Below are 27093 nucleotides of genomic sequence, written 5' to 3' on the forward strand. Positions count from 1 at the left end.
TACTAATAAAGATAAGTTACTTTTGTGATCATATGTCCCAGGCCATTTCCAGTATCGCCAAGTCTCCATTTCAAGCATGTGATGAACAATTTCCAACCAATTTATCCATTTCCCTCTTTTAGTTGCTCCTCCAATAGGTCTTTAGCAATATGGGACCACCCTATCTGATAATGTACACATTTCACTGCCAACACCACCTCTTGCTCCCACTTTCCTCTGCCAGGCTTGGGTTCCAAAGTCTTGCATTGTAATTGCTTGTTTCCGCCTCCCAATTTGCCATACTCACCTGATAATATGCCAGCTTAGTTGAGCCAACTTCTTTGCCCTTACCAGAGCAACTGAAAGTTACTGGAGGAAAACACGCAACTGCATGCTCCTGTCTCACATCCAACTCGTGACCACAAACTCTAAGTAGGTCCTGGAGTTGCCCCCACAATTCTGTAATTTTTTTCTGTCCCGCCATTTTTCCATTCACAACTTCTCACTTTTCAAATCTCCTCATTCTCAGTTCCTGACATTAACTCTTATTTCAGTTAGAAAATGGAAGTACTCAGAAGAGAACTACATCTTCTTCCCAAACTCACTACTTGCCCCCACCTCCCACCACACACAGTGACCGCCATCTCTTGCCTAGACTGGCATAACAGCCTTCTAACTGTTCTACCAGCTTTTGCCCTTGCCATTCCCACAACCTACAAACCATTTCCTATGCAGCAACCAGAAAAGTCCTTTGAAAAGTAAACCCAATTGTGTTATTCCCCTACCCAAACCCTCCAAGAGCTCTCTTCCACTTCAATGGAAAGTCCAAACTTCCTGTCTCTTCCTTAAAGCCCTGCCTGGCCACCCTGCTTGGTTCTAGGACCTCATTCACATCACTTTGCACCTCAATGGTCTGGCCATTCCAGCCTAGCCTTTCACTGCCTCCGGAGCTTTGCACTTACTGTTCCTTTGTCCAAGAACTCTGTTCCGCCAAAATCGCGTGGCTTACCCCCTCACTTAATTTATATCTCTGCTCAAATTTTAACTCCTCAGGGAAGTTGTCTTTGATGCACCAAGTAGATTCATAATCTCAGACCTCTGTTACTCTTTATTCTTTTATACTATTTTATTTTCCTTCATAGAATTTATCACCGTTTGATAGTATATCAAGTATTTCTGTGTCCTTTTTTATCTCGCCTGCCTCACCCACTAGTAAACTCCTTAAGGTCCAGTACATTTTCATTATTATATTTTCTGCTAACTAGAAGTGTGCCTGGCAAAGAGTAGGTTATCAGTATACAGTGAAGAAATAAATGGAACAATAAAATTAAGTGATGCATATGTAACCAGTTAGCATAGTTTTTCACATAGTATATGTTCATTAAGTGCTTGTTGATTCTGTTTAACTATTACATCAATCAGTAGTTATACTCTTCATTACTACCAATGTTACTTTGTGTTGTGGGGGTTGGGTATTGGGTACTGGAGGTCTTTCTTTTTTCAACCTTCTTGGTACCTCAAGAAAATTTACAATCTTTGGTGAGGTAAAAAATAAGCTAGAACATATGTAATTTAAGACAGATGTTATCATCCTGGAAGCTCAGTGTTTTTATTTAAGAAGAGGTGAAATATAAGACTAAACCTATACCTGCTTAATTTCAATAGCAAAAAACCTGAAGGTATGTGATAAAATATCAGAGATGTATGTTGACCACACCTCAACAATTCAACAAATTGTCCAAACATCAGAAAGGGACCCTTTTTTCCCTCCCTAGTTGGTCTGCCCAGATTGACCTGCTCACATTGTCAAGGATTAGGAAATGTTTCAGAATTCAAAGACAATTCTTATCGTAAATCCTTTATCTTCCATTAGGTCAGATTCTCCTTCCTTCGGTCTCTCTTCTTTTGAATTTTATTTTTCTAATGTATAGCATTTCCTAAAACAATCAAGCTAAAGATTCCCTTAAATACTAAACACAATAATAATGTCTTACACTGGGGTAACAGTTTGATATATATTACCTACTTTCACTTTTGATGCTCAAAACAATGCAATGAAGTGAACAGGGCAAATGATTTCCCTATTTTTTAAAAAAGTAGGTAGACAGAAATTAGAGATAGAATAAATAAATAGAAAAGTTTGAACCTAAACAGAATGAAATTTGGAGTCAGAAGACATGAATTTGAGATCAGGATTTGTAATGTTTGAACTCTGCTCATAAGCAAGTCACTTAGTATCTCCAAGCTTTAGTTTTCTATTATGTAAAATGAGAAGAGTACTGGTACTATCTGACAACAATGCCTAGTAGCTTAATTGTGACAATATATGTGAAAGCACTTGGTGAAACGTAAAACTACCTCATCCGTTCATCAGTCCATCCATTCAGCCTATAAGTATTTATTGATCCCCATCTATGTGAGAGGCATATTTCTCACAAGACACCCACTAGAGAAAAGAATATATATGCCTGTTGCCTTCATAGAATTCACAGGCTAATGTAGGTGAAGAGAAGACAGTTACAGACAATTAATTAGTAATAGTAAGAGAAAACACCTCCGTGAAGCTCACTATGGAAAAGGAACCATTAACAATACTTTGCATCTTACCTCATGTAATTCTCACAAGATCCTTATGAAATTAGTATCATTACTATCACATTTTATAGTTAAAAAACTGAGACTCAGAGGTGTAAACTATGATTGTATGGAAGGACCACAGATATAATTAATGGGGCTGAGATTGTTGAACTTAGTAGGTTGCTCCAGGCTATGTGATCTTAAGGGCTACATATACTGCCTCTCTTTACAAACATATCTTTTGATGTAGACTACTAAAGAAACAGTTAAGGTGCAGTTGTAATCACTATGAGAAACTTCTTAAGAATGGTAGTTGTGGCACTATTCATAATAGCAAAGACTTGGAACCAACCCAAATGTCCATCATTAATAGGCTGGATAAAGAAAATGTGGCACATATGCACCATGAAGTACTATGCAGTCATAAAAAAGGATGAGTTCAAGTCCTTTGCAGGGACGTGGATGAAGCTGGAAACCAACATTCTCAGCAAACTATCCTAAGAACAGAAAACCAAACACTGCATGTTCTCACTCATAAGTGGGAGCTGAACAATGAGAACACATGGACATAGGAAGGGGAACATCACACACCGGGGCCTGTTGGGGGTGAGGGACTAGGGGAGGAATAACATTAGGAGAAATAGCTAATGTAGGTGACGGGTTGATGGGTGCAGCAAACCACCATGGCACTTGTATACCTATGTAACAAAACTGCACGTTCTGCACATGTATCCCAGAACTTAGAGTATAATAAAATAATAATAATAATAATAAAAAGAATGGTAGTCAAGGAAGTCCATGAGAGGAGTTGACATTCAAGCCACTTACAGCACAGAGGCTACTAGAGAACATTCCAAAACTAAAAAATATGTTTCATCCCATCTTTACCATGTAAATTCACATTGAAGCCAAGTGCAAAACTTTTATATTGAATGTTGCTTCATGTATGCTAGTTGCAGCTCTACATTACAATAGTGAAATTAAAAACAATTTAATGTGCCTCACAGAACTTGAACATTTTCAATGGAAATCCTGTTTCAGTGCATTCAAATGAAAAATGGCACCCACTGAAAAAGCAGCACTCTGACATTTCACAAGACAGTACTTCATAGCACAAATAACATGGAAAAAATATGCCTGAAAGTGCATTTGACATTATTATTAAAAGTGTCAGATTTCTCAGATAAGAAAGAAGTCGTTTTTCTACATATTGGTTTTGTGTGCCCAGAGCCAAATGCACTGCTTTTCTGTTTCCTGGCAACTATTTGCCCTTTGGGTATTTGCATGACATTTATCTTTAAGGTCATAAAAATATATTTAAATTAGTTATGTATTTCTCAGATATCAGCCCACTCCACCACATTTTGAGGGGACAATGTAAGATTTTATTGCATTTTTCTAAACGGAAGAGACTTAACATAACTGAATATGTAGATGTGTGAAGCAGGAAAAGCACTGAAATGAGAAGTTTCTGAAGGACAGGAAAGTGATGTTTTAGTTCCAGCCTCATCTTTGACTAATTCCATGGCTGTAGATGAGAGCATTTTAACTCAGGGACTCTATTTCCACATCTAAAAATGAATGAGTTAGATGAGTGAAATGGACATATGTTGTTGTGTTTGTTCAGGAGCCATCATTCCTTCTTTTTGTGGTGGTTTCTTGAATTTTCTTGATAAACTGTCCCACTTCTACAGTCCAAACTGGAACTGTAAATGAAGGTATTCAGTCTGCCCTAGGCCAGATGGGATAGTGACCAAAATGTGAACAACTGGACCCTGTTCCCCAGGAATCTGAATATTGAGGAAAGTGATACAGAGACAGAAAATTGTTGGTGCTGATGCATGGTAGAAGAAAAGAGTATGATAATTAAGGCTGGCCTTTTGATTCTCTGAACTGTCCTTGTTAACTTTCCCTTAAGAAGTCTGGCTTTTTTCTTTTCTTTTGTTCCTTTTTATATCCCTATTGTCTTTCCAAATATATCCTTTCCTCTCTTCTTTCCTGTCTTTCTCGTTAATTTAGCCAGAGCCCATTTCCTGTGCCCACAACCAATCAAAACATTTTCTGTGCCCACAACAAAAAAATTCACATACCTTTGATAAGAAGACATGCCTTTTTTGTTTTTTAATTTAACACCAAATTTACCTAAGAGCAATTCAGCAATTCTTCTGGCAAGAGGTTTTTTATTTTTTGAGATGGAGTCTCATTCTGTTCCCCAGGCTGGAGTGCAGTGGCACAATCTCAGTTCACTGCAAACTCCACCTCCCAGGTTCAAGCGATTCTCCTGCCTCAGCCTCCTGATAGCTGGGACTACAGGTGCATGCCACCATGCCAGGCTAATTTTTGTATTTTTAATAGAGATGGGATTTCACCATGTTGGCCAGGCTGGTCTTGAACTCCTGACCTCAAGTGATCTGCCTGCCTTGGCCTCCCAAAGTGCTGGGATTACTGGTGTGAGCCACCATCCCTGGCCCAGGCAAGAGATGTTTAAAATATAATTTTGTGTTTGTTTATTTGTTTTACTATCAATAACCTTTGTCCACTATGGTCCTCTGTGATTCCTTATCAGGATATGGTAGAAGCTGATTTACATGAATCTGTGGAGCTTCATCCCACAGGAACATATCTGCCCTAGAAATCAGTGGCTATCCCAAGAAAACCTATAGCAGTGACACAGGGAATAAAATAAAATGTTTATTGCAGAATTGTGTTGTGCATTGTGACACTAGTGTGTTGTGAATGGGTTTCAGCTTTCCCACAAGATATTCATCCCCTCAGGGCCTTAGCAGGGTCTGTGCCAAGTCTCAATGCAGATTGCTCCTGGTTGCAATAATTCAGATTCAAGGTGGAACAGTGTGTGACAGCAAGCTCCGAAGGGTATAAACCAGGAGAAAAGAGGAATGACTTCAGAATTTGCTGCTCCACCCCAGTGTACTAAATATAGCCAAGAGGGAGCCCCACTACCTGGAAACCCACTGGACAGCCAACTGCGGCATATGTTACTACCCAAGGAGCACTGGGCACACCCCTAGGTGTGGTCTGTTAAAGGTACTTGGAGAGTGGAGAGATCCAGCAGTTCTCCTCATGGGCACAACTGAGGGAAGTGATTGCTATTTCTCTTCTCTCTGTAAATTCTATCTATGGGTACTGATAAGTCTTGTATATGGCTTCCATGCTACCTACATAGCAATAGCTCTAAAAATGAATGTACATTCTGCAAATAAAGCATCATTTCTTTTTTGCAACACGTGATAAAAATATTTAATTTGATTTAGAAACATCTAAGTTTATCACAAGAAATTTAAACATTGCTTTTGTCAATGAAGGCAGAGCTGTTGAATTCTTCACATGTAATTTCAAAGGTTGTTATATTTTTAATGATTGCAAAGCAGTGATATCAGACTTTTATCACCTGCTTGTGCAAAATTTCTCTTCAATGGTTACTATCAGGGATTTAAAGAGATCAAAAGTAAAAATTCTGATGAGAAAATGTACGTAGCCATTCTCTGTAAAAGTAAGCTCAAGTTTCTCATTTAAAAATTGAATAGTATTTGGAAGTTTTAAATTTAATGTATTTCTCCAAAACTTGATTTTCTTCATGTTCACGTACTATAAAAACGTGATTTTTTCCTACCAAGTTCTGCACAGCAGCCCTCAATTCCCTTTTAAAACATTTACCCTATTGTGCTGTATTAATACACTAGTTTATGTCTGAAAGGGTTGAGAAATACATACATATGAATAGGCTATTCCTTTTTTTTCAGTGTCACACTGCAACTGGTTCTCTACTGTCTTCCTGGAAAGTAACAAGGAGTAGCTAATTAAAGTATAAGATGATCCAAACCACTCAATCTAAAAATCTAGTCATCATCCTTGATTTATGCATGCCTGTGTCCCTTATATTTAGTCTCCAAATCCTTTTGAATTTCCAATGAACTTTTGCCCTTTCGTATTTTTCTCTTCCATATTTCCATTAGCATCAATTACTGCCTGGTTTCCTACAAAAGTCTGCTATGGCCTCCGGGCTCTTCCATCATACAACACCCCTCTGGCTAAGTCCTGCCCCACTAGACACTTGTCTTGTGTGCCCCTCTGCAGAGATGTGTCCTCTCCTCTGATGAGCTTGTTTGAGCTGCACTTGCACCATCTTTGTTCAGTTCCTGTGCCTCCTCGTGTGCTGTTCTACTGTCCTGGAATGAATTCATATCTCACATTCTGAATTTTGTCCTTGCTACTCTAGCTCTCAAAGGCATCTCGCTGAATACCAGTAGAACTTATTTTGACTGCACAATCTAGCACGTGACTATAAATCATTTTATTTGATTTGATATATTTTCATCTTGTACTTCCAATTGTAGGAGTGAAGTGGAGAAACAACACGTCATTTCTCTTTTCTCCATTTCCTCTCTTCCATGTCTGCTCTTACCATTGTGTTCACTTCATTATTTCAGTGACAGTGTCATAGCTTACTGGCTAATTTTCCTAACCATGAATCTTCCATTTTCTGATCAAATCTATAACTTTGCACCATGAAAATTCTCTTAAAACACAATTTTGATTATGCCACTCTCTTGCTCAAAAATTCTCTGTGATTCTTCATTGCCTATAAAATTGTATTCAGTCTTCAGCCTGGCATGTAAAGGCCTCTGTGGTCTGGCCTCCACCAATCTTTCCATCTCACCTCTCCTTCTCCTTATACAATCACTAACTCCAGACATCCTAGGCTACATGGCATTTTATAAACCATATTCTCTTGTATCAAAGTCTTTTTTGTACCCTTCCTTTAATGAGTTTTCAAATTTCAAACCAAAGTAACCTCCTTATGAGATTTCCTCAAACCTTCCCTCCTATGTGATCCGTTAGAGCTTTCTTTGGACAGCTATGTAGATCACATTATAAAACTTTTGCCTTGATTGTCTTATTTTCCCCCAAAAACTATTTTGCTTCTTGAAAGTATAAGTTATATCTAATTCACCTTTCTTTTGAACCCTTGACATAGCAGTTTGTACATATCAAGAGTTCAGCGAATCTTTATTGAATAAATAAATTTCATTCTTTTTACCCTTCCTTCTAGTGATAAGTATAACACTGGAACAACATAAGTGTTTTGAATGTACAATTATTGATTTTATAATTTATGTAAACTAATAAGCACCCTGTTGCTCTCTCTTTCTCTCTCCCAGCACTATGAGAACACTATTGGCCCCAACAAGAAGTGCATTCTCTCAATCCTTTAGTGATTATCCATTGGTTGCATAGTTACATTATGTATTATAATTAGTACAACATGGGAATATTGAGCATCTCTTTGGAGCTGCTGAGAAATGTGCTTCAGTAAAGCGGATCTGTGTTGTCCCGTCTTCTTTCCCCAGCGTCTAGCCTGATGCCTTCTGTTAAATTGCGTCCTAAATTCTACTGAAGATTCGCTTCCCCTTTGAAGTTTTCCTAGTTTATTCCCAGGCTATGACAGCTCCAAATGGTTCTATAATTTATATGTTAGTTGTCCTCTTTTTCTCTACCTGTGCATCGATGTGGCTCTTGCATACATCTTCCCACCTGTCCTGTTCTTACCTGTTGAACTCTTCTATGAACTGGGACTTTTATTTGTCACATTAAAATACAACTTTTCTTTACACGCTCTCTTAATTTGACTGCTGTGATGATAACCGTTATGTTTCAGAACCAATTGTAAGAAAAATCAGGGCAAATTCCCAATGATTTTAGAATAAATAAATAAAAGAAAACACCTTCCTGGATATGCAAAACAACTTTGGCTAACATTCATACAACTTTCATGTATACTATCTGTTATCAAAGCTCTTATCAAAAGAACTGAAGCAAGATCATTCCTAAAATTAAGATACTTCATACTTTAAACTAAAACACATAGAATTAAAGTTTATTTCAATTTCACAGCAATATATAAAATACATAAAAATTGGCCAGGCGTGGTGGCTCACACCTGTAATCACACACTTTGGGAGGCCAAGGCAGGCAGATCATTTGAGGTGAAGAGTTTGAGACCAGTCTGGCCAACATAGTGAAACCCCGTCTCTACTAAAAATATGAAAATTAACCGGGCATGGTGGCATGCAACTGTAGTCCCAGCCACTTGGGAGGCTGAGGCAGGAGAATCACTTGAACCTGGGAGGTGGGGGTTGCAGTGAGCTGAGATCGTGCCACTGTACTCCAGACTGGGTGACAGAGTAAGACTCCATCTAAAAATAATAAAATAAAATAAAATACATAAAAATTTACCCTGTAAATATTTTTTAACCCTATACTTACTCCTTTGATGTAGATGTGTTCATTGATAGTTGAAAAATGACTCTATTTATGCTGGACTCCATTTTGATGTATAAAAGTAATACAAACCTGATTTCTTTCTTTACTTTCCTTTTTTTTTTTTTTTTTTTTTTTTTCCAGCGAGGTCTTTCTTTGTCACCCAGGCTGGAGTGCAGTAATGCGGTTATGTCTCACTGCAGTTTCGAACTCCTGGCTTTAAATGATCCTCCCACCTTAGCCTCCCAAGCTGACGGGACGGCAGGTGTGCGCCACTATTCCTGTTTTTGTTTTTGTTTTTGTTTTGTAGAGTTGGAATCTTACTATGTTGCCCGGGGTGGTTTTAAACTCTTAGCTTCAAGTGATCCTCCCACCTCACCCTCCCAAAGCACTGAGATTACAGTCACATGCCACCACTCTTGGCTGCAGATTTGATTTCGCATATATGTGGAGTCACAAACAACAGAGAATCTCTAGTCCTGTCTCTGCAAATAGGGAGACTATGCTCACTTAATCTTTAGAATTCTCAGATTCATTGACTTGTCCTTTACATGGAATTGTATGTTATTAATTTATCATTCAATAAAATGTTCTTTCATAAAACTTTATCTTTGATTCCACGTGTAGGAAATATCTGTCGATTTCGTTTGCTCCCTTCTTTTGAGGGAGGTCCTCTCTTCCAAATACAAGCTAATATGTGGTCCTGGGACATCCGGACATTTTCTGTTAGATTGCACCACACTAATGATGGGGTGAGCACACGACTGAAGTGAAGCCTATCATTTATGCTACCTTATATCCTCTGGTCATGGAGATTTGTCCAGAGATGATCATGAAACCAGTGGGAGCCTATCTGAATACCCACCCAGGAGTGTTCTGACTAGAGTCAGGAGGGAAGAGTGCCTTTCCCTTTCTGGTGGCAAAGATGTACAGATGTAAGTACCAAAACTTCCTGTGGTCATGTTTCCTTAAGCAAATGAAGAAAGTCTTACACTTGTAAAAGAGAATAAAACTGGCATTAATAGAGAAGAGATGAGATATAGAAATTCTCAAGAGTTTTTAGTCCCTCATTTCAATTACTTAGAAGAAGAGCTCCAACACAACTTTCTGTTCAACCTTTGAGGTTCAGTATATGAGTTAGTAATCACCTTCTCCCCTGACTATTTTTGCCTAAGTTACTTGTTTGTGAGTTCCTTTCACTTATAAACAAAAATCTCTGTGCAATTTACACTTTATAAAATGCAAAAAAATGTAGAATGATACTAATGATGTTGTAAGATTTTTTTGTGGGAGTAAAGTATGAAGTGTTACCAATCAGTATCTGATTTCAAGCTATAATTAATCTTACTATGCCATCATCCTGAAATGCATCACTGTAGACTACAAATTAAGCCGTAACACCAGTTACTCACCACTGCATAATTTGCTGCCACCCACAACTTGCAGGGAGAGGTGATGACAAGGATGCCTATCAACCCCTCTTATGTAGTGATTCTGGAGTTTCTCTACTTGCAGGCACATATGTCTTGACCATGGGCGCAGCTCACTGGGGTTAACTGAAGCTGGCAGGTGAATTGTGATTGGTGAATTGTGCAAGTTGTGTGAGAAGCCAGCAGGTGTGAGGTGATGCCAGAGTAAAGATAAGTAGGGCACTGGCAAGTTAAAAAGAATCAATATACAAAGTGTTGGTTTAATTTGCATTTTAAAAACTTGAGCTTCTGCTCAATTTAGAATGTCTAGCCCTTCCAGAAAGGACTTCTTGCGTTCCAGGAAAACGAGCTCACACCTGAATAAGAGTTTCTTTTGAACAAGGCTAAATTTTATTTTCATGAAGACAAATTGCAAGTTCATTCTACAGGAAAAGAGAGAAGTCATCTTGGAGCAGATCTTTACTTTAAAAAGAGTTGATCTAGGCAAATGTAAATAGAATAGGACCCAACATCCCTAAGGAAGACTTTCAAGGCCAAGGAAGCCACGAAAGTTGTTTGCTCTGGTATTTTGACAAATGAATCTGTTTGATTTAATTTAAAAAGCTAGGATCCTCATGTAAGAAATTGAAACCAGCCATATTGTTCCATATAATTGATATTTACAGTTCAATAAACATAGAAATTGAACCTCCTAGTCTTAATTTTTTAATTTTTTTAAAACTTTTGTTTTAAGTTCAAGGTTACATGTGAAAGTTTGTTACCTAGGTAAACTCATGTCACATGGGCTTGTTGTACAGATTATTTCATCATCTAGGAATCAAGCCTGGTGACTAAGAGTTATCTTTTCTGCTCCTCTCCCTCTTCCCACCCTTCATCTTCAAGTAGATTCCAGTATCTGTTGTTTCTTCTTTGTGTTCGTAAGTTCTCATCATTTAGCTCCCACTTATAAGTGACAACATGAGGTATTTGATTTTCTATTCTTGCATTAGTTTGCTGGGGATAAGAGTCTCCATCTCCAACCATGTTCCTGTAAAGATCTCATTCTTTTTTATGGCTGCATAGTATTCCATGGTGCATATGTACCACATTTTAAAAATCCCATCTGTCATTGATGGGCCTTTAGGTTGATTCCATGTCTTTGCCATTATGAATAGTGCTATAATGAACATTAATGTGCATGTGTCTATATGGTAGAATGATTTATATTCCTTTAGGTATATATCCAGTAATGGTGTTGCTGGGTTGAATGGTAGTTCTGCTTTTAGCTCTTTGAAAAAACCACTATAATGCTTTCCATGATGGTTGAGCTAATTTATACTCCCAACAACAGTGTATAAGTATTCCCTTTTCTCCACAGCCTCACCAGCATCTGTTATTTTTTATCATTATTAAAAAGTCATTTTGTATTTTTAAAATTATTAATTTAAAACAGTATATTAATATACAATATTAGATCAATGTATTTTATTATATTAATATGTAATTATTGTTTCTTATTAAATAGCCATTCTGACTGATATGAGATGGTATCTCATTGTGAACCACTCAATCTTAAAGCTTGAGAAACATATTTGTCTTATCTGAATGGATGGATAGATAGATAGATAGATAGATAGATAGATAGATGATAAAGATGATAGCAATAGAGATGATAATTTCCTGCATTCCTTTCTCAGGAAATCGACTATCAGGATTCCCAAGTAGTATTAAGGAACTGAAACTTACTAAATTCTTGCATCTGGACAAGGAGACACCAGATCCGTTATTCATCCTTATTGCCTTACCAACCACCTGCTGCCTATTGACTAACTCCTCTTACCTACCCCTCCCTAATTCTTGTTTACCTGCACTTTAGACACATTCCTGCCCCACTATATAAACCCCTTATTTTGATCGATTGGGAAGATAGATTTGAAACTCATCTCCCATTTCCTCAGCTGTAGCACCTTGTATGGTGTTGTGCTTTGAAGAACCATGAATCAGCATGAGATTGTGAAATAATAGAGCTCTAACCTGGCAGTCCCAAGGTGGGCCACTACTGGAGTCTGTGTCAGGCTCCAAGTGAGGGAGAGAGCCTCAGCATCCTCAAGGTGACCTGCACTGGACTGTGGAGGATCAGGATGCAGCAGCAAATAGAGCAAAAATGCCACAGGAAAAATGAGGCTTTTCAATTTTCTCTTTTCTGACATTGGAAGTGGACTGAACTCTTTGATGAACCAGTTGGACCTTGGGGGTTTTGGAGCCTTTAGAGCAGGGGCTGGAGAATGACTGGCTCACAGCCTGAATCCAACTTGCTTTTGTAAATAGTTTTATTGGAACACAAATACACCCATTCATTTCTGAATTGTCTGTGTCTGCTTTGACCCTACAATGGCAGTGTCGAGTAGCTGTGACAGAGATTATGTATGCAAAACCTAAAATATTTACTCTCAGGCCCTGTACAGAAAAGTAAATCCTGATCCCTGATATTCAACAACTTCCACAATTTCCAACACTTCATCTATCCTAATTCTCACTAATTCTGAATTTTAGTCTCTGAGTTTGGTCTGAACCCATGTGATTGATCTTACTGTCTCTAGTAAGGACCATGACTTTTTCCTCATATACCATTTCTCACTAATTTCCCTCATGACCAAGTTCTTAAATAACATTCTACCCAACCACAATATATAGTGCTTGACTCTTTAATGTCACATTCTATGGATGTGAATTTCTTAGCACAGTGACTTTCTGACATGACTTCAGACACACAGGAATAACAAGGACACAAAGTAGAGTTTAAAATTTATTTTTTAAAAAAGTTGACAGAAATGAAATATATTCCCTAATACACCATAAAATACAGGGAAGTAATATTTTAATATGATATTTAAACTTCAGACATCTACTTGCCTCTGCAAATATTATTCAGAGCAAAATTTAAACCTTAAAATGTCATAAAATGGCAAAAGCCACATTATAAAAATATCTTTAATTTATTCAGTCTGTGCTGAGTCCTTTGTAAGTTATTTTAAATGGCATCCAAATCAGAGTAAATTAAAGATTATTTCAGGAAAACCAGATTTTTAGATGTAATCAACATGTCATTTGACCAACAGTCTTAATGTTATTTAAACGCCGAAACCAAATGTTGTGTTGATTGGAAAGGAATATGACTTGATTTAATGGAAACAATGTCTTCTATTGTTGACCAGCTACTCATTACCATCATAACACAGTAATAATTTCAAAAGTATATATAATGATATACATATACATGTATATACACACATATATGTGTATGCGCATGCACATATAAAAGAGAGATAGCTACATTTTCATCCATATTTATCAACCAAATTTAAGCTAAACTAAAAATTTAATATTTGACAAATATTTATTGAGGGAGTATTCTAGACAAGGTATTGCACCAGGCATTAGAGTTACAGAGATAAATGAGCACAGTTCCTGTTCCCAACAAGTTCATACTATACTAATGGAAGTTATACGAAATCAAATACTTAGAAAACAGACTTCAAAAGTTTTTCTCATATACCTCTTAAAATGATATTTTAAAATGCTTTCTTTTGACCATTCTATATCAGTATCTCAAATTTTAACAAATGTTTAAATTACTGCTAATGATATAATTTTGGCAAATATTGATATTACATAAATTAACACTCAAATGTTATATCACTTTTTAAAATGTATGCAATAGAATCAAAATACCATTATTATTTAAAACTTACACTCATACATCAACAATGTAAATAAAAAAGGTGCTTCTAGTAGTGGTGATTTAGGTAATTCAGACTAACATTCATCATAAGAACAAATAAAAAAGGCTAGACACAACATGGAAAAGAAAATATCCTTTTTTTTTTTTTTTTTTGAGATGGAGTTTCACTCTTGTTGCCCAGGTTGGAGTGCAATGGCGATCTTGTCTCACCACAACCTCTGCCTCCTGGGTTCATGCGATTTTCCTGCCCCAGCCTCCTGAGGAGCTGGGATTACAGGCATGCGCCACCACTCCCGGCTAATTTTGTATTTTTAGTAGAGAAGGGGTTTCTCCATGTTGGTCAGGCTGATCTCGAACTCCCGACCTCAGGTGATCCGCCTGCCTCAGCCTCCCAAAGTGCTGGGATTACAGGCATTAGCTACTGTACCCGGCCCGGAAAGTATCCTCTTAATGGCATGAAACGCCCAACAAGTTAGTAAGGAATATAGAAGAACACACTCTGGTTTTGGGCAAACACCTCAGAGGCTAAATTCAGGAAGGAGGATGTAAATATTACTCTGCGGATCACCCAGGCAGATAGAGAGTTCTCAAACCTTGATCTTGTAGTACAACTACCCATAGGTAACTGGAAGCAGGAAACAAAATCCTCTCTGAAGAAGATAATGCCACACTGAGTCACAAACTTTATCTAAAGATACTTTTTCAAATAAAATTGGCTGGTAAATAACTTAAAATCACAATACATGTAAAGAGTTAAGTTCACACAAATCAGAATCAGCAGAATTAACAGACAGAAACAGATCCAAATTAACTCTAGATATTGGATACCAGAATAAAACAAGCACTCAGTCTATTCATGGAGATAAAAGTGGAACAAATTTTTTTAAGGGATTTAGGTTTGCATATTTGAAGAGGAACTATCTAAAAATTATGTAACTGAATGATTACATAGCTAGGTTTAGCAGTAGATTAGACCTTGATGAAAGCATGGAAAAAGAAACATAATAAAAATAGCATGTAAGTCAAGAAAAGTTTAAATAGATCTAGAGTATGCTAAGGTCTTTGCATTTTGTCATAGGAAAAAAAAGAGGAAAAGAAAATATAACACGTAGAGCAAATAAAAAAATACCAGGCAATGGAAGATATATATGTATTAAAAAATATATAATATGCATATGTATAATATATTTATGTATATAATTACTTGAATTTATATTGACTAAGTTATTTAATTAAAATGCAAGGATTAACACATGATATTTAAAAATTAATTTCATCATATTTATAAAACATTTAAAAAATTTTAAAGTATAGAGAGGAGAAATAGTAAACCATACAAAAACTTAGCCAAAATAAACTAGAGTAGCTGTATTTATTTGCCACAGTATGAAAAAAAATGCAGACCCTAGAAATTAACCTAGGATTGTGCAGGACTTCTACAGTAAACATTAAACATTTTAATGACACAAAATAAAGTTCTTGATATTATACTAAGAAAGTAATACTTTTTCTGGAGTGAAACACTCAGTAATAAAAAGTTGTTAGTTCTGAACTCACCTATAAATTCAAGACAGTCCCAATAAAAATGTGAGCAACTTGACAATCTACTTCTAAAATGTATATAAAATTAAAAAGCCATGAATTTTGCCTTTATTAAAAAATTATTGATTAGACATTATGGTCATTGTTTCCTCAATTTCATAGAAGTATAATTAAAAAATATTACCAACACATCGCAAATGACTCTAAAGTATACCTTGCTCATCCACTTAAAACCACTTTGTTTATCCAGTAAAACTTATATTATAAAGGAGTAAAAGTAACTCTATAAAATTAGGTATTATTTACATTTGGAGTTTGCTCATTAATTACAAGTAAAAACTGATACGTTTATGCCAAATCTGTTTGAAACGGCACTCAAAGTACTTGAAAATATATTTAAAAAAAAAAAAAACAGAGAAATTGACACAAGAATTGTTACCAAGAAACTGATAATTTTTTATGGTTAAAAATTAAATTTACAATTTTGAATTTGACTTAACATAACTCTATCTGAGGAGGATAAACCGATTTTAGTTAATTGAAGCCAGTTGTTCAAAATTCAACATATTGGGGGGCGGAGCAAGATGGCCGAATAGGAACAGCTCCAGTCTCCAACTCCCAGCGCGAGCGACACAGAAGACCGGCGATTTCTGCATTTTCAACTGAGGTACTGGGTTCATCTCACTGGGGAGTGCCAGACGATCGGTGCTGGTCAGCTGCTGCAGCCCGACCAGCGAGAGCTGAAGCAGGGTGAGGCATTGCCTCACCTGGAAAGCGCAAGGGGGAAGGGAATCCCTTTTCCTAGCCAGGGGAACTGAGACACACAACACCTGGAAAATCGGGCAACTCCCACCCCAATACTGCGCTTTAAGCAGACAGGCACACCAGGAGATCATATCCCACACCTGGCCGGGAGTGTCCCACACCCACGGAGCCTCCCTCATTGCTAGCACAGCAGTCTGTGATCTACCGGCAAGGCAGCAGCGAGGCTGGGGGAGGGGCACCCGCCATTGCTGAGGCTTAAGTAGGTAAACAAAGCTGCTGGGAAGCTCGAACTGGGTGGAGCTCACAGCAGCTCAAGGAAACCTGCCTGTCTCTGTAGACTCCACCTCTGGGGACAGGGCACAGTAAATAATAACAAACGCAGCAGCTCTGCAGACGCAAACGACTCTGTCTGACAGCTTTGAAGAGAGCAGTGGATCTCCCAACACGGAGGTTGAGATCTGAGAAGGGACAGACTCCCTGCTCAAGTGGGTCCCTGACCCCTGAGTAGCCTAACTGGGAGACATCCCCCACTAGGGGCAGTCTGACACACCACACCTCACAGGGTGGAGTACACCCCTGAGAGGAAGATTCCAAAGCAAGAATCAGACAGGTACACTCACTGTTCAGAAATATTCTATCTTCTGCAGCCTCTGCTGCTGATACCCAGGCAAAAAGGGTCTGGAGTGGACCTCAAGCAATCTCCTACAGCTACAACCTACAGCTGAGGATCCTGACTGTTAGAAGGAAAGCTATCAAACAGGAAGGACACCTACACCAAAACCCCATCAGTACATCACCATCATCAAAGACCAGAGGCAGATAAAACCACAAAGATGGGGAAAAAGCAGGGCAGAAAAGCTGGAAATTCAAAAAATAAGAGCGCATCTCCCCCGGAAAAGGAGCGCAGCTCATCGCCAGCAACGGATCAAAGCTGGATGGAGAATGACTTCAACGAGATGAGAGAAGAAGGCTTCAGTCCATCAAATTTCTCAGAGCTAAAGGAGGAATTACGTACCCAGCGCAAAGAAACTAAAAATCTTGAAAAAAAAGTGGAAGAATTGATGGCTAGAGTAATTAATGCAGAGAAGCTCACAAACGAAATGAAAGAGACGAAAACCATGGCACGAGAAATACGTGACAAATGCACAAGCTTCAGTAACCGTCTCGATCAACTGGAAGAAAGAATGTCAGCGATGGAGGATCAAATGAATGAAATGAAGCGAGAAGAGAAACCAAAAGAAAAAAGAAGAAAAAGAAATGAACAAAGCCTGCAAGAAGTATGGGATTATGTAAAAAGACCAAATCTACGTCTGATTGGGGTGCCTGAAAGTGAGGGGGAAAATGGAACCAAGTTGGAAAACACTCTTCAGGATATCATCCAGGAGAACTTCCCCAACCTAGTAGGGCAGGCCAACATTCAAATCCAGGAAATACAGAGAACGCCACAAAGATACTCCTCGAGAAGAGCAACTCCAAGACACATAATTGCCAGATTCACCAAAGTTGAAATGAAGGAAAAAATCTTAAGGGCAGCCAGAGAGAAAGGTCGGGTTACCCACAAAGGGAAGCCCATCAGACTAACAGCAGATCTCTCGGCAGAAACTCTTCAAGCCAGAAGAGAGTGGGGGCCAATATTCAACATTCTTAAAGAAAAGAATTTTAAACCCAGAATTTTATATCCAGCCAAACTAAGTTTCATAAGTGAAGGAGAAATAAAATCCTTTACAGATAAGCAAATGCTTAGAGATTTTGTCACCACTAGGCCTGCCTTACAAGAGACCCTGAAGGAAGCACTAAACATGGAAAGGAACAACCGGTACCAGCCATTGCAAAAACATGCCAAAATGTAAAGACCATCAAGGCTAGGAAGAAACTGCATCAACTAACGAGCAAAATAACCAGTTAATATCATAATGGCAGGATCAAGTTCACACATAACAATCTTAACCTTAAATGTAAATGGACTAAATGCTCCAATTAAAAGACACAGACTGGCAAACTGGATAAAGAGTCAAGATCCATCAGTCTGCTGTATTCAGGAGACCCATCTCACACGCAGAGACATACATAGGCTCAAAATAAAGGGATGGAGGAAGATTTACCAAGCAAATGGAGAACACAAAAAAGCGGGGGTTGCAATACTAGTCTCTGATAAAACAGACTTTAAACCATCAAAGATCAAAAGAGACAAAGAAGGCCATTACATAATGGTAAAGGGATCAATTCAACAGGAAGAGCTAACTATCCTAAATATATATGGACCGAATACAGGAGCACCCAGATTCATAAAGCAAGTCCTTAGAGACTTACAAAGAGACTTAGACTCCCATACAATAATAATGGGAGACTTCAACACTCCACTGTCAACATTAGACAGATCAACGAGACAGAAAGTTAACAAGGATATCCAGGAATTGAACTCATCTCTGCAGCAAGCAGACCTAATAGACATCTATAGAACTCTCCACCCCAAATCAACAGAATATACATTCTTCTCAGCACCACATCGTACTTACTCCAAAATTGACCACGTAATTGGAAGTAAAGCACTCCTCAGCAAATGTACAAGAACAGAAATTATAACAAACTGTCTCTCAGACCACAGTGCAATCAAATTAGAACTCAGGACTAAGAAACTCAATCAAAACCGCTCAACTACATGGAAACTGAACAACCTGCTCCTGAATGACTACTGGGTACATAACGAAATGAAGGCAGAAATAAAGATGTTCTTTGAAACCAATGAGAACAAAGATACAACATACCAGAATCTCTGGGACACATTTAAAGCAGTGTGTAGAGGGAAATTTATAGCACTAAATGCCCACAAGAGAAAGCAGGAAAGATCTAAAATTGACACTCTAACATCGCAATTAAAAGAACTAGAGAAGCAAGAGCAAACACATTCGAAAGCTAGCAGAAGGCAAGAAATAACTAAGATCAGAGCAGAACTGAAGGAGATAGAGACACAAAAAACCCTCCAAAAAATCAATGAATCCAGGAGTTGGTTTTTTGAAAAGATCAACAAAATTGACAGACCACTAGCAAGACTAATAAAGAAGAAAAGAGAGAAGAATCAAATCGACGCAATTAAAAATGATAAAGGGGATATCACCACCGACCCCACAGAAATACAAACTACCATCAGAGAATACTATAAACACCTCTACGCAAATAAACTGGAAAATCTAGAAGAAATGGATAATTTCCTGGACACTTACACTCTTCCAAGACTAAACCAGGAAGAAGTTGAATCCCTGAATAGACCAATAGTAGGCTCTGAAATTGAGGCAATAATTAATAGCCTACCAACCAAAAAAAGTCCAGGACCAGATGGATTCACAGCTGAATTCTACCAGAGGTACAAGGAGGAGCTGGTACCATTCCTTCTGAAACTATTCCAATCAATAGAAAAAGAGGGAATCCTCCCTAACTCATTTTATGAGGCCAACATCATCCTGATACCAAAGCCTGGCAGAGACACAACAAAAAAAGAGAATTTTAGACCAATATCCCTGATGAACATCGATGCAAAAATCCTCAATAAAATACTGGCAAACCGGATTCAGCAGCACATCAAAAAGCTTATCCACCATGATCAAGTGGGCTTCATCCCTGGGATGCAAGGCTGGTTCAACATTCGCAAATCAATAAACATAATCCAGCATATAAACAGAACCAAAGACAAGAACCACATCATTATCTCAATAGATGCAGAAAAGGCTTTTGACAAAATTCAACAGCCCTTCATGCTAAAAACGCTCAATAAATTCGGTATTGATGGAACGTACCTCAAAATCATAAGAGCTATTTATGACAAACCCACAGCCAATATCATACTGAATGGGCAAAAACTGGAAAAATTCCCTTTGAAAACTGGCACAAGACAGGGATGCCCTCTCTCACCACTCCTATTCAACATAGTGTTGGAAGTTCTGGCTAGGGCAATCAGGCAAGAGAAAGAAATCAAGGGGATTCAGTTAGGAAAAGAAGAAGTCAAATTGTCCCTGTTTGCAGACGACATGATTGTATATTTAGAAAACCCCATTGTCTCAGCCCAAAATCTCCTTAAGCTGATCAGCAACTTCAGCAAAGTCTCAGGATACAAAATTAATGTGCAAAAATCACAAGCATTCTTATACACCAGTGACAGTCAAACAGAGAGCCAAATCAGGAATGAACTTCCATTCACAATTGCTTCAAAGAGAATAAAATACCTAGGAATCCAACTTACAAGGGATGTAAAGGACCTCTTCAAGGAGAACTACAAACCACTGCTCAGTGAAATCAAAGAGGACACAAACAAATGGAAGAACATACCGTGCTCATGGATAGGAAGAATCAATATCGTGAAAATGGCCATACTGCCCAAGGTAATTTATAGATTCAATGCCATCCCCATCAAGCTACCAATGAGCTTCTTCACAGAATTGGAAAAAACTGCTTTAAAGTTCATATGGAACCAAAAAAGAGCCCGCATCTCCAAGACAATCCTAAGTCAAAAGAACAAAGCTGGAGGCATCACGCTACCTGACTTCAAACTATACTACAAGGCTACAGTAACCAAAACAGCATGGTACTGGTACCAAAACAGAGATATAGACCAATGGAACAGAACAGAGTCCTCAGAAATAATACCACACATCTACAGCCATCTGATCTTTGACAAACCTGAGAGAAACAAGAAATGGGGAAAGGATTCCCTATTTAATAAATGGTGCTGGGAAAACTGGCTAGCCATAAGTAGAAAGCTGAAACTGGATCCTTTCCTTACTCCTTATACGAAAATTAATTCAAGATGGATTAGAGACTTAAATGTTAGACCTAATACCATAAAAATCCTAGAGGAAAACCTAGGTAGTACCATTCAGGACATAGGCATGGGCAAAGACTTCATGTCTAAAACACCAAAAGCAACGGCAACAAAAGCCAAAATTGACAAATGGGATCTCATCAAACTAAAGAGCTTCTGCACAGCAAAAGAAACTACCATCAGAGTGAGCAGGCAACCTACAGAATGGGAGAAAATTTTTGCAATCTACTCATCTGACAAAGGGCTAATATCCAGAACCTACAAAGAACTCAAACAAATTTACAAGAAAAAAACAAACAACCCCATCCAAAAGTGGGCAAAGGATATGAACAGACATTTCTCAAAAGAAGACATTCATGCAGCCAACAGACACATGAAAAAATGCTCATCATCACTGGCCATCAGAGAAATGCAAATCAAAACCACAATGAGATACCATCTCACACCAGTTAGAATGGCGATCATTCAAAAGTCAGGAAACAACAGGTGCTGGAGAGGATGTGGAGAAATAGGAACACTTTTACACTGTTGGTGGGATTGTAAACTAGTTCAACCATTATGGAAAACAGTATGGCGATTCCTCAAGGATCTAGAACTAGATGTACCATATGACCCAGCCATCCCATTACTGGGTATATACCCAAAGGATTATAAATTATGCTGCTATAAGGACACATGCACACGTATGTTTATTGCAGCACTATTCACAATAGCAAAGACTTGGAATCAACCCAAATGTCCATCAGTGACAGATTAGATTAAGAAAATGTGGCACATATACACCATGGAATACTATGCAGCCATAAAAAAGGATGAGTTTGTGTCCTTTGTAGGGACATGGATGCAGCTGGAAACCATCATTCTTAGCAAACTATCACAGGAACAGAAAACCAAACACCGCATGTTCTCACTGGTAGGTGGGAACTGAACAATGAGATCACCTGGACTCGGGAAGGGGAACATCACACACCGGGGCCTATCATGGGGGGGGGGGGGAGGGATTGCATTGGCAGTTATACCTGATGTAAATGACGAGTTGATGGGTGCAGCACACCAACATGGCACAAGTATACATATGTAGCAAACCTGCACGTTGTGCACATGTACCCTACAACTTGAAGTTTAATAATAATAAATAAATTAAAAAAAAAAAAATTCAACATATTGAATCCTAGATTGCATTTGGGGATCTTACCTACTGCAACAAGTCAAGGTGTCTGAAAATTTTATCTGTCTTTTATAAAGTAAGAGAAAGGTGATTGCCAGTGAGCAGATGAGAAAGGAGAACAGCATGGCATTTTCTGAGGTAGACCAAATTTAGGAAAGAGTTTATATGGCAGTTTAGCACTTGGACAATATTTTTTAAAAAACTATGCAATAGTGAAGTCTTAGTCTAGTGTATCTAACAGGATATCCATTACTCATTTTGAAGACCTCACATATAAATGATACATTAGAAGGGAGTACATGGTATGGTTTTAAACAAGAATTGGACTTGCTCTATATACTCTTACTGTTACCAAGACTTTAAATTTTATATAATGCTAGTGACACCCAATCCTCTCTCTAAACTGACATAGAGCTGCTGGTGGAAATACCATTTTAATGCCTCCCAACTCCCATATAACTACACGTGATTCATCTTTCCTAAAAATGTTCTTCTTCCTGTATTCCTTTATTAGTTTCACCCAGCTACCCAAGACACTTTTCTTATTTACCTCTCCTATTGGCCCCTGAGTTCTGCTAATTTCTTGAGGTATCTTCTCATTTATGTCACAATGTCCTAATCTATTCTCATTGAGAATACTGAACAATCCTCCCAACTGTTAGCCCTGTCTGCAGTTTTGCGTCTGATTAATCACCATATTCTGTTGCCAGAGTAATTGTCTAAAATGCAAACCTCAGCATATAATACACCTGTGATCACATTTTTAATGGTGTCCCGTTCCATTCAGCAGTACTTGTCAAACTTCTCCACTTTTCATAAGAGGATAATAAATTTATATCTACAAAAGAGATAAACTTATCTGAAGACTTGTATTTTATTTTTTTAATTCATGTGAATTAAGCTGTCACTCTATAATATAATCGTGTGGTGTTTTTAAAATTTTATTTATTTTTAAAATCATCACACTGTAATTGCACATTGAATCATGTGTATTTTAATTATTTACCATTTAAATCTGTTCACTCCCTCCAAAGGCCTCCATACATGAATTGATGTCTTTCCTCTTTTCCCCATTATACGTATTGAAACTCCAGGAAGTTGTCCTAAATTGAGTTATTTCTCCGGCTTATCAGATATCTTTTGCACACAAATGTATTCAATCCCCACATATTTAAGAATAATGAATCTACAAGACAAATATAAGGTTTTACTTATATTTTTATTTTGCTTTTAAAAATATGAAATATAATCACCCATATTGAAAAATATAGAGAGACAGATGTATAATTTAATAAGTTACAACACGGTTAACTCCAGAGTAATTATCAGGTCAAAAAATAGGAGGTTGCCAGCCTACCAAAAACTCCTGATGTGTTCCTTCTTTAGATCCTTGATTGTTTCACTCAACATGATGTTTTTAAGAATCCTCTGTGTATGATATGTAAATGTAGTTCTTTTTTCCGTTGCTCTACAAATTTTAGCATGTGGAAATACGACAATGTCTTAGGCATTTCAGAGATTACGGACAGTTAGGTTAGTTTTTGTTTCTGGGGATTCTAATCAGGCTTCTAAGAATATTCCCATACATGTCTTGTGGTGCACATGTGCACTAGTTTCTCTAGGGTACCTAGGAGTGGAAGTGCTAGTCATAGAGAATGAATATTTTGATTTTACCACACGTAACAGCAAACTGTTTTCTAAAGTGGTGGTACCAGCAATGTGTGAGAATTCCCATTGCTCCACATATTCTGTATTGTGAGACTATTTAATTGCAACAAATGTGGTTGTTGGTTTGTGATACCTCATTTAAGTTTTACTTACATTTTCTAAACTTTTTTTTCCTTTTTTTTTTTTTTTTTTTTTGAGACAGAGTTTCACTCTTGTTGCCCAGGCTGAAGTGCAATTGTGTGATCTCAGCTCACCACAACCTCCACCTCCCGGGTTCAATTCTCCTGATTCTCCTGCCTCAGCCTCCTGAGTAGCTGGGATTACAGGCATGCACCACCATGCCTGGCTAATTTTGTATTTTTAGTAGAGACAGGGTTTCTCCATGTTGGTCAGGCTGATCTTGAACTCCCGACCTCAGATGATCCACCTGCCTTGGCCTCCCAAAGTGCTGGGAATTACAGGCGTGAGCCACTGCATGTGGCTGCATTTTCTGAACTTCTAATGAGGATGATCACCTTCTCATACATCTATGGGCCATTGAATAGTCTGTTTTGTGGTGTGCTTGCTCAGATCCTTTGCCAGTTTTTCTATGAAGGTTCTTGTCATTTTTGTTTTTCATTTGTGTGTGGATTTTAAAAAATATCTTCTGGATGTGTTTTCTTTGCCAGTTTTTTCTGACAAATACAGTCTATCACTTTTTATTTTCTTTATGATATCTCTAAATGACATCATAAAGCTCTAAATCTTAATGATGTCCATTTGATTAACTTTTTTCTTTATAGTTATGGCTTTTTGTGTCTGGTGTAAGAGTTTTTTAAGATCTGAAATCAAGAAGATAGTCTGCTAATGAACTACTAATATCTTTAATATGTAGGTCTATAATACTCCTCAGATTATTTTTTTATGGAATGAGTTACAATATTTATTTCCCAAAAGATACTCAAATGTCATAACATTATGTATTGAAAAGTAAAACTTTCCCTTTCACTTGGCTATAATGCCACTTACATAAATCAAATGTCCGTATATACATGAGTCTCTGTGTGAGAATTCTATTTTATTTAGTCTATCTATTTTGTCTACCCAAGCACCACTGCCCTGCGATCTCTATTGTTACGATATGATGATAAATCTTGATATAAGGTAGAGCGATTCCCTTCCACACTGTTCTTCTTTTGGGGTTTTACTTATAAATTTTAGAATTAACTTGTCAAGTTTCACAGAAATAACAAACAATCAAAAACAAGAAGAGGTTTTTAATTAAATAGCATTAAATCTATGGATTAATTTATGGAGAATTGACCTCTTTACAATATTTAGCCTTCTAATCCACAGACAAACCTATTTTTCAATATGTTTATGTCTCCTGTAAAATTTCCCAACGATGATTTTATAGGGGTTTTTTTTTTGCAGAGTTTTCTTTTTCATCTCTTTTCAAAATTTATTTGAGGTAGTTGGTATTGTTAGTGTTACTGTGTACATGGCATTTTTTTCCTGTTTGTTACTGTTGTATAGGAAAATGGGTTATAGCTGTTTATTGATTTTGTATATATAGAAACATTGTTAGACTCTGTCATTAATCCTCATGGTTTTTCTGTAATTTTCTTCATGTTGTCTGAGAATAATGACAGTTTCTCCCCCTCATTTCAAGCTTTATATTATCTTCTTTTCTTTTCTTTTCTTTTTTATTTTTTGAGATGGAGTTTTGCTCTTGTTGCCCAGTACATATTCAAAATACAGATGTTTTATAATTTGTCTCCAATAACTTATTTTATATGAGATCCTGTGGATCTTTGTTTTGTCTTTGTTTCTGCTGGTTGTCACCATCAACTTCTGTAGGCCTGATTGTTTTCAAACATATTGGTAATTATAACTAAAAAGTTGTTTTTCAGTGTGTTGAGGGGTTTATGTTAAGGTCAATTCTGACATAGTAGTTTTGCAGTTGCTCCTACTGGGTTACTGGTAGGATTATTAGCCTGAAATCATTTTGAGTAAAGTTGAGATTTCCTGATCAGACAATTTGAAAAGGGGCTGCAATTCCTTGAAAGGGCTGTACTATTTCTGGTTCACCTTTACCCTGAGAATGTATCCTACCATGGTCCCAGCTCACTGGGGAGTAAGCCCCACTTGTTGCCTGCTTTGGGCTTCTGTCACCGTTGCCCTACAAGTAACCAAGATATAGGTTCTGAATTTCCAGTATTAACAAATGCCTTAAGACCATAAATAGCTTCTGTGCTCAACTGTCTCTCCAGGTTCTTGTTTTCTTTTTCAATTTTGGCTTAGTAATTAATCCTTACTCTCTATTAGTTCTTCAGTGTTTTTAAAACAGCAAAGGGGAGATATAGATCATATATATGATATATATGATATGTATAAGATATATAAATATATATTAGATATATATATCATATATGTTATATGTTATATATGATATATATATTATATAAATTATATATATAAGATATATACACACACACACATATAATGTGAAAAAGCTAGAATTGCTTCTGGCTGCAAGTAATAGAACACACACACACCAAAGTGGCTTAAGGAAATAAGGTGTTTGCTATTTTTCACGTGACAGTACCAGAAGTTGGTAGTCCAGGGTGAGTACAGAAATTCCATGAATCCCTTCTGAACCCAGGTTTCTTTTACCGTTTCACTCCTGCATTCTTACCTTGGGCTTATTTAGTCACAAGTTGGCTTCTCCATCTAGGAGGAGGGGAAAAGGCTAACAGCATCAGAAATGGCATAATGTAATTTTCAAGATGGACACATTGCCTAACCCAACAAAATCACAATTCTGACATTCAGGTGAGCAATTAGCAGTTTCTGCCTAGTGTTTGTGCAGGTAAGAAACAAGTAAATGTAAGGCAATGTTTTTATATTTGATAAACATCTTTTATTTGAATAACTTTTAGATAAATTTACTTTCAAAAGCATATGAAAGTTGAAAGAAAATTTAAGTTTCACCTAATTCAATCTAGAAATCGGATGCAGAAATTTTTTTCTTTAACATCACTAGCAGATGTTTACTAGCTTCTTCATGACAATTTCTGACTTCAGGTTGAAAAAGTTATCTGGTTAATAGATTATAACTAGCTTAGCATATTTTCTAGAAAACACACTAATGAGGACAGAAAAATAAATA

This window comes from Chlorocebus sabaeus, chromosome 20 (assembly GCF_047675955.1).
Source record: "Chlorocebus sabaeus isolate Y175 chromosome 20, mChlSab1.0.hap1, whole genome shotgun sequence".
Classification (NCBI taxonomy): Eukaryota; Metazoa; Chordata; class Mammalia; order Primates; family Cercopithecidae; genus Chlorocebus; species Chlorocebus sabaeus.